The 9229-nt window shown below is 40.1% G+C and overlaps 1 protein-coding gene and 3 non-coding genes across 4 annotated transcripts in view; 1 reads left to right on the forward strand and 3 right to left on the reverse strand.

The window, feature by feature from the left end:
* trnaw-cca (transfer RNA tryptophan (anticodon CCA)) lies at nt 1-72 on the forward strand. Its single transcript has one exon. It is a non-coding gene; the product is annotated as a tRNA-Trp (tRNA).
* The window catches only part of rasgef1ba (RasGEF domain family, member 1Ba), a 42728-nt gene that overhangs the window by 30623 nt on the left and 2876 nt on the right, over nt 1-9229 (reverse strand). The window lies entirely within an intron of this gene.
* On the reverse strand, nt 421-492 carry trnac-gca (transfer RNA cysteine (anticodon GCA)). Its single transcript has one exon. It is a non-coding gene; the product is annotated as a tRNA-Cys (tRNA).
* trnaw-cca (transfer RNA tryptophan (anticodon CCA)) lies at nt 1403-1474 on the reverse strand. Its single transcript has one exon. It is a non-coding gene; the product is annotated as a tRNA-Trp (tRNA).

Consider the following 9229-nt stretch of genomic DNA (forward strand, 5'->3'; position numbering starts at 1 on the left):
GACTCTGTGGCGCAACGGTAGCGCGTCTGACTCCAGATCAGAAGGTTGCGTGTTCAAATCACGTCAGGGTCATTTTTCTTGTCTTTATATAAATCAGATGTCTATAATTGAAATCAGTGGATACCTTCTGCCAAGTCTGTGATAGTACACCGTTTCATCGGTTGGCTGCATTTGACGAAGGACGATATTTCACGGGTTGGATGATGTTGAGGTATAGGTGCAGCGGTTGGTATCTAAGTAGCCCGTGTGATCCGGCCAGCTGCTGCAACCTGACTGCAGGTCACCGACAGATGATGCCCTTTGACTAAAAACACACTTTCAGTCATAAAAATGAGCAGTGGACAAGTGAGCGGCTCAGAGGGGAGAGATTTTTTTTTCCATTTAAAAATGTATTCTTAGCTGAATCAGAAAAAATAACCCAGGGGGCATCCGGATTTGAACCGGAGACCTCTTGATCTGCAGTCAAATGCTCTACCACTGAGCTATACCCCCACTGTATGCTAGAGGCTCTAGAGCACCTAATTGCCCTGGACAAGAATCCCGAGTAGGTTACATACTGGAGACGCTTGTCACTTCGCACACTTGCGCCAAAGAGACTCAAAATTTTCCACAGACAAAGTATTTAGTCAAAGTCTTTTATAAAACATAATTTCATAGGTTGGGTACATTTGCATAATGGCGTGGTTTCATAGCGTAAAAACACGACTTTCAACTGCTGGGGGCTCTTGGACTTGCTTATACCTTTACAAAATCAAACGGTAGCATGTCTGATTCCAGATCAGGTTATGTGTTCAAATCATGTCAGAGTCGTCATTTTTGTGATTGGGTACCTATAAAAGGTCCAGATTTTCACTTCTTTTTGTTTTTGTTCCAAATTTGTGAAAAAAAATGAAGTGTGCATCAACAAAAGACATTTTGATATGGTGCAAAGCCATTCCAAGGACAGTTTGATTTGAAGGTGGAAGGATTCGATTCGGTACGGATCAATGGGATCAGGATTCCATTTGATATGATGTAAATCAGTTCAAAATTATACGATGCCAAGATTTTTGTTAGTTTACAAACATTTGATTGTACTGTAACTGCCAGTTCTTTCAACGATATGTTTCTTCAACGATATTTGTGATTTGACAAGAATCTAGTTTGAATTTAGAGGAATTAATTGATGTGATTCCACTTTTCCACACATTTTTAATCCAAAAACTATTTTTGGGCTCAAACCGGTTTTGGTAACTCCCCTTGTACATATTCATGACTTCAGGCTTGAAAGCTCTTGAGAAATGCGGCTGTCCACAACAGCCGCCAGAAACTCGACTACTGCTAAACTTTCATGACTAAAATGTTACTGTCTGTATTCAAAAGTCATTACTTCACACTTGCGATTGGTAGTCTACAAGAAAAGTGACCCTGACGTGATTTGAACACGCAACCTTCTGATCTGGAGTCAGACGCGCTACCGTTGCGCCACAGAGTCTGTGAAAACGAGCCTCTGTGCAGCTATCAAGTGCTGCGGCAAAGTTCGGCATCAGGTGTTTAACCCCATCCCCGCGATCTGGCTTTCCACATCACCCCTCCCGCCTTCGTTGCTCCCTGTGAAGCCAGGAAACTCACATACTCTACATGACTTTGAAGACATATCCTGCCTGTGCGTCTCGCTACCTTCCTGGTAAGAATATCATAAATGTCCTCTTCCCAGCTGTGGGACATGTGCCAAAACACCAGGGCGGGTTGCCCGCAGCAAGACCTCCAGAGGAATCCGGCCCCCCTCTAATTTGCCTGCCATTTTTTTATAGCGAGCCGCCAATTTGCGGAAGCCACTCTAACCGCAAAACCCATGGCATAGCTTCCCAACATCTGCTGCGAGGAACAAAACACGGCTGGGTAATATAGTCAGCAGCCGCTTGGAAATAAAGGGCCATCTGGAAAGGCGTGCGGTGGATCAGGTCACTTACAGGCTTCAAAGTGACACTCTCTCACCGATTTAGCTGTCACAGCGCATGTTCACATGACATCAAGTGAGCATAAAGACACAATTTAAACACGCTTCAACTTGGAAGTCTGTCCAGCAATCTCATCTCAATCAAATCACCCTACATACTGTCTTAATTTATGGCCCTATGCCTACCGCTCAAATCTACAGGATTTACCTACCCACCTAAATTTACCTATGGAAGCCACCATCTGCCTAGCCACCGATTTCATCTATTTTTTGTTAAATTTATTAAAATACCCTATTATTTATACATATTGTAGCTCTTTATATAATTTACGAACATATTTATTTACCTTACCGACCTTGCTATTTCATCGAGAGTACATAACCCTAAAAATCTAATTGACCTACTTAATCACTGCCAGCCAAATTTACCTATTTATCTTATCTGCCAACATCTACCTACCTAATATATATTTGTACACTATCTGCTTAATTTATCAACCTACCTCACTACCTACTTAATATGGCTATGTTACAATCCAATAATAAACCCTTCAGACTTTCACTTTGGGACATACTTTATTGTCCTTAGGTATGATTGGGTGTGGGAATGGTTGTTTGTCTCTGTGTGCCCTGCAATAGGCTGGCAAGTTCAGGTTGTCCTCCGCCTACTACCCGAAGTCAGCTGGGATAGGCACCAGCAAGCCTGCGAACTTGTGAGGATATACGTCTGTAGAAAATGGATGGATGAATGGACTTTCACTTTCAGTCTTGTTTCATTCTCTCCAGGAATGTTTCATTTTGATATACACTACTTGGTACTCGAAAAAGTTAGAGATTTACCTATATATTTATCAATCTATCCAAAATACATTTGCACTCAATCCACCTAATTTACCCCCTACCAACCTACATACATTCAATTGACCTAATTGACCTAGCAACCTACTACATTTCTAGTCAATCAACCTAATTTACTTAGCTACCTACCAACCAACCTACCAAGTGCCCTACCTACATACTATATCTACATACTGTTCGACTGTACCTACCTAAGGTCAGTAGCCGTATATGTTACAGCTCAATTAAAGAAGGCCGTAAAATTGTCAAGAGGGCTTTGAGTGCTCACTCGGCGTCAGTGATATTCATTCAACCCCGGAAAAAGGTAGGAAATTCCCACCTTCATTAGGCAGTGCGAACAGGGCTATAAATAATGCACCGTATACCCCCAGCTTGCTCATAAACACATGCACAAACACGGCCACGTCTGGAAAACTACGTACAGGAATTTCCACCTTGACTCCTCACTTCCTCCTGTGCTGCAAACAGGAAGTACTGTAGGAGGCTAAAAGTGGACATGAAAGTTCTAAACTTACACCCTGGCCACAGAAACTCGCCATGTTTGGTCTTTGCTTAAGAGGAAAGGGTCATTTCTTAGATAAGTGTCTTTACATAAATAAGGAATGTAGGTCAGACCATAGTTACATCTGAAGCCAGGGGCCAGACTTGATGCTTACAGTATATGGCATGATGTACACCACAAACTAGTTAATGTTCCCAATGGTACATTGTATGGAGTGACCTAGAACACAGTACTGCTCCAGGGTCTACTAAACTGTACCTACATCAAGCTCAAATCTTAGTCAGAACTAGAAAATATACCAAAACTAGGGCCTTGAGTTGAACAAATACCTAAAACAGGACAAAGACAGAGGTGAGGACATCTGCTTGGACCAGGACCTCAAAGAGGACCAGAATCTGGAGCAGGACCAAGGAACAGAGTATTAGACTAGTACACAGGTCTATGCACCAACAGCGACTCTAGCAAAAGATCAGCAGCTGAGCCTTCAGCATGACCTAGCTACAGACCAGGACCTAGATAGGGATTACAAGACATAGATAACCCCAATGATTATTACAAAGGACGTGGGCTTAGACCAGCATGTGAAGAGGATGTGAATAGAATGAGGACCTAGACCAATACCAGGACCTAGGTCACAAGCTAACCCAGTAACAATGTATAGATCCGGATGATGGTAGGGATCAAACAAGACCAAAACCACTTAGGCATACTAAGAACTGGGAAGAAAACGACCTAAACCAGGCCAAATAATTGAACCAGGCCTCAAGTTGGACGAAAGCCGAGATCAGGCCCTGTGCAGGACCTATTTACTAATATCAGGACCAAGGCCAATGAGAAGGCATAGCTCAGGGCGAGAATATGGACCAAACAAGACAAAAACTAGCCAAGCAAATTAGGACCAGGGAATTAGGACAAAGGCAAAGGGCCAATACAAGAACCAGGGCTTACAACAGGACCAGGCCTCAAATGGGATGAGGATCAGAATCGAGACAAAGACATAGACAGGATGAAGACCTGGCTCAGGAACTGTTCATTGACCTAACAAAAGTTTTAGACTAAAATCTAATGTCTCTATGGTCTGGAACCTCAGGGTCTGAAAAAGGTTTTCCATCTGTCCTGGTCCTGTTGTAGTCGTTGTACTGTATGTGACTTGCGCACTAGCCCAAGCTGCAAAACGGAATCATTTGATACTGGGCTGATCCTCCAGGCTACCAACTTATATAAGCTCCTATTTTTTTCCTCCATAGGCAGTTTCAGTCGTTCACATGGTTTACATCAGCGGTGCTCACACTGTTAGTTGCTGATTGACAGCAAGAGTGGGTGGGAGTACGTAGTACAAAGGGAGTCCACAGGAGATTTCCTCCATGTGTGGTCAGGGTCAATTTACTAGGAGAAAAAACAGGCCTGGGGGATAGCAGACATTCCTCACTTGCCAAAAGGGGGTCGCCACGGTGACCTCGGAAAGACACATACCTCCCGGTGTGGGTAAGGGGGGCAAAAAAGGGAGGGAGCGTCTGGCTGGACTTGCACACTGGAAATGATAGGATGCTTAGATCAGCTTCCAAAACTAGTTTTACTTTGGAACATGACATGACATTACACCACTTGTATCGTGTGTTTAGCCCAAAAACCTCTCAAAGCCGTACCTAAAAAAAGATAGAGGAAGCCTAATATTTTGGATTTAAGAGGTCACTTCAAAATACATTTTGATATGGTTCTTGGGATGTGCCAATGTATTAAAATTTGTATTTCCTGCCCCAGAAATTTAACTTAAAATGCTGCTTTTCTCATTGTGTTTTGCCAAATAATGGTAAATAATAAAATATTTCTACATACCTCCCCATAATGTCCTCACGGACTAGTCGGTTTGGTGCATTTAATCAGTCTTTCTATTGACATTTGAGACGTCCTACTGTGTGAGTGGTCATTGAACGCATTTTCAATTAAACTTTGTGGTCTGATTTAATTTCTCAAGATTCGTCCACACTAAAGCAGTAAGTAGTCAGGTTCCGATATGACGTGAATGTCAAAATGACGAGTTTTACATTTTTAATTGGTTAATTAACGACTCTGTGTCTGACATGCATGGCCAAAGCAATTGCCTTGCTGGACTTAAAAAAAAAAAAAAAGACATTACTACGCGACCTACGCAAAAACAATAGGGATGGCTAAATCTGTCGAGACTCAGTACACAGGACTCAAATGGGCCATTTTATAAGGGGACATCTGGTCACCCTTGTATACAGTTCTTGTTTTTTAAAAAAAAAACCTTAGAAACGACTTCAGGCGCCAATGGGAACAACAACAGCAAAAAAAAAAAAAACGTTCCTAGATGGTAAAGTGCGATATACCTCGAATCATGTAACTATTAGATAGCAGTTAAAGCTTATATAGCAGTCAAACGTTATTTGTGTGCAAAAATTATGCATTATTTTGTGTTTAACTAAGAATTTTAAAGTATACGGGAACACAAACAGGACCGAAATAGCCCAAACAAATCCTGCCAGGGCTATAGGTGCACAAGTAGCTAACATATCAGTTGAAATTCTTTTATACATGAAATGTTGCTTAATACCAGCGCTGATCTAGCGCGATAGCAACAAAAAGCTAACATCGAAGTCAGAAGGCCTATTATTTTTTGCTCTTAATCTGGGTTGAGCAAATGGGAACAGGAACAAAGAATCAAGACAAAAAAGGACCAAAAGCAGGAAAATAGAACCAGTCGTGTTAGCTATGTAGCTAGCAGCTAGCACCCAGTGTGTGAAGTTGAAAGTCGTGAATCATTCGCATTAGTGTAGGGTTTGACGCGCCGATTGTTTCTGATTGTTTTTTTAAACGGCTCTTTATTGCTTGTTAGCATTTTTCAAAACATTTTCTCACCTGCTAGCTGTTAGCGGTGGAGAAGGTAGCAAAACACAAGGGACGAGCGCACGCAAACATATTTTCTCAATCAGCTACAGCAGTTGCATTCATTTATATTATTTATGTTTGTCAGAGTTTTTGTGTGTACATTTAAATGTATGTGTGTGTCTTTTGTATATATATCCACACCCTCCTGCAAACCAGCCTATTTCTATAATAGTGTCCACTGCAGTGGACATTTGTTTTGGGTCGACATTTTTGGACTCAATGGCACTACTCTACTAAGTATTCATGTACTCGGTGGAGTATCAATCATTAGGTTTTTGTGTGCGTGTTCTTCTGTGGTTTTGGCTCGGTGACCTCGCGGTGAGATGTTTGTGAGTTCAAGTCTGTGTCAAAAAGGAAACATCTTAACATCACAGCTTGTCAACATCACGCCCACGCGCGCGCGATTATATAATGGTAAAGTTTTATGTAACGGCGAAGGACGGGAGGCTGGCCAGCATCTATTTTTGATGTCAAGTGAGGGAACAAGGAGCTCATGCCAACGGCGTCTTTTCACACCAGCAAGCGCTGAGAGAAGGTGGCAAACTTGTTGATTTATGGAGCAACACCACTATGCAAAAACATAAATTAAGACAGGATAATTAACAAAAACATTTTAAAATATTTTCATGAATGAAATCGTCAAAAGAAAAGTGTTCTGCAAGAAATATTCTGATTTCGTCATACTTTTGAGGATATTTTCTCCCTGAAAAAAGATATCTATTTGTGAAAAAAAATCATACTTTTTAAGGTCAAATTCTATATTTTAGGAAAGTTTCATTTCTCTTGAAAAAAGATTCTTCCCTCCAAGAATAACACACTCATACCAAAATGATAATGACATTTTTATTATGTTTTTATAGAGGGAGAAAAAAGCTTAGAAAATGTTTTTTTCAAAAAGAAAAACCCTCACAAATTCTCTTGTTTTCTGAAACAAAATAGTAGTAAAATTAAAACATCTCTTGAAGTAACAATTTTAAAAATATTGTTGAAATATTTGTACATGTGTATATATGTATGAATTAGTGTATATTTGGGTGTGCCTGTATATAATATGTATTAGGAAAAAACATATATATATATATATATACATATATATATACATATATATATATATATATATATATATATATATATATATATATATGTATATATATATATATATATATATATATATATATATATATATATATATATATATATATATATATATATATATATATATATATATATATATACACTGTATATTTGCCCACATTTTAGTTTTCTGTTTTTGCTTTGTTATTGTGTAAATTTGGCTTATGTGAAGTTACATAACGCAAATCTGTGTTCGAGACATGTCGTGGCATCAAAGTCGACGTAACGAGTCACACGGCGGTCATTTGTGTTCGCTCAACTCGCAGATGGAAGCATCTTGACCTCACAAACACTTTTTGCATTGCTAGGGGATTTCCACTTAATAAACACACATCGAGATGTAACACAAACCTCAAACACAAGGCCAACAGTGACATAGTAGATTTCATGTTTTGTTTTTTTTGTTGTTTTTTTTTAACAGTCAAGTCAGAAGTTTAGGGGAATTCGGAGATATGTGCATTTTCAGGAGAAAGAAAAAAAAACCGTGTCAAATATTCTTGGTGGGAATTTGTTTTTAAGACTTTATTTGAGCTTGTTAGTGAATGTGGCGCTTCCATTTTCTTTGTCTGTCTCAAGCCCTCATTTGCATGCCTGTACCTTTGATGAATTCATGTTAAGCGTCCTTTTATGCATTCATGTTACCAACGCGACTGACATCAGCGTGAACAAATCAAAAGGCCACAAAACATTAACTCGGCTGTGACCTCAGTCAGTTACCAATAGAATTATTTATTCTTTTAACGTGAATTTTTTGCAGAACAACGCATCAAAGTGAACATCTTAGGAGGACATTTAGGACACGTTCCCATTTGTTTCATTTTTTTCTATATCACATTGTCTTTTAACGTCAAAGCTACGTCGCTTATCGCAGCCGCGCACAAAAGACGCGACACTTGTCCAATTACGTGTTAAACAAACGCTTCGGGACAACTTAGTGTGTGTGCGTGTCCCGGTAATGTATTTTGCCTCATGTTTTATTCAGCATGTTGAGCCCAGTCTCAGCTTTATAGTTATGATTATTGTTATTATCATAACGCTTTGCAGAGGAGGTTTGACAACATTCCAAGTCGTGCTAGCTTGAAGTCTTTCACGTGCAAAACATTAAACAGAAGTCGTACATTGGGTAAAAAAAAAACAATTTTCTACAAAATTGATTGTGTGACAGCCACCGCCAATATGTTAGCGCGTAGCGGCGCAAATCGCTTGAAAGTTGAGAGAAGGTCAAACGTCCATAAAGTGGAACGGGACATTTGCGGAACATTTGTGTGTGTGCGTGCTTACATAAGCAAGTAATAATAAGAATAATGCTCGATATTCATGCCCTAAGCCGAGTTTTAATGAGATTAGCACGCAACGCTTATTGAGGTTAATCGGCTTAACGCCAACGACCAAACGTCGACCGAGCAAATTCATTTTTGCCTGGATTGCAGCAGATAGAGAGGGGGCGGGACATCACGTATTATTGGCTGAGCCTTTTGTCAATTATGCGCAACCACTAGCTATGATTGTACCATACACAAGTCAAATGGAGCATGTTTTTAAATCCCCAAATGTTTTTCTTATTTTACAAGCATAAAGAAGAAAAAATACGTTAATACATGATAAAAATAAATACAGATATTGTAACATTATGCAAAATACATACTGTTTATACATATATACACACTCGAGTTCAAATCCACCTGGCTCCGGCCTGCAGCACCTCGAACTAGTTGCCAGCCAATCGCAGGGCACACAGAAACAAATGACCAATCATGCGCCCAATCACATCACAAGGACAATTTAATATGTCCAATTCACCTGCCATGCATGTTTTTGGGAGTGGGAGGAAGCCATAGAGAACGCACGCAGGCTCGGGGAGAACATGCAAACTCCACACAGGAAGG

This window comes from Hippichthys cyanospilos, chromosome 1 (assembly GCF_059441005.1).
Source record: "Hippichthys cyanospilos isolate Australia breed blue-spotted pipefish chromosome 1, RoL_Hcya_1.0, whole genome shotgun sequence".
Taxonomy (NCBI): domain Eukaryota; kingdom Metazoa; phylum Chordata; class Actinopteri; order Syngnathiformes; family Syngnathidae; genus Hippichthys; species Hippichthys cyanospilos.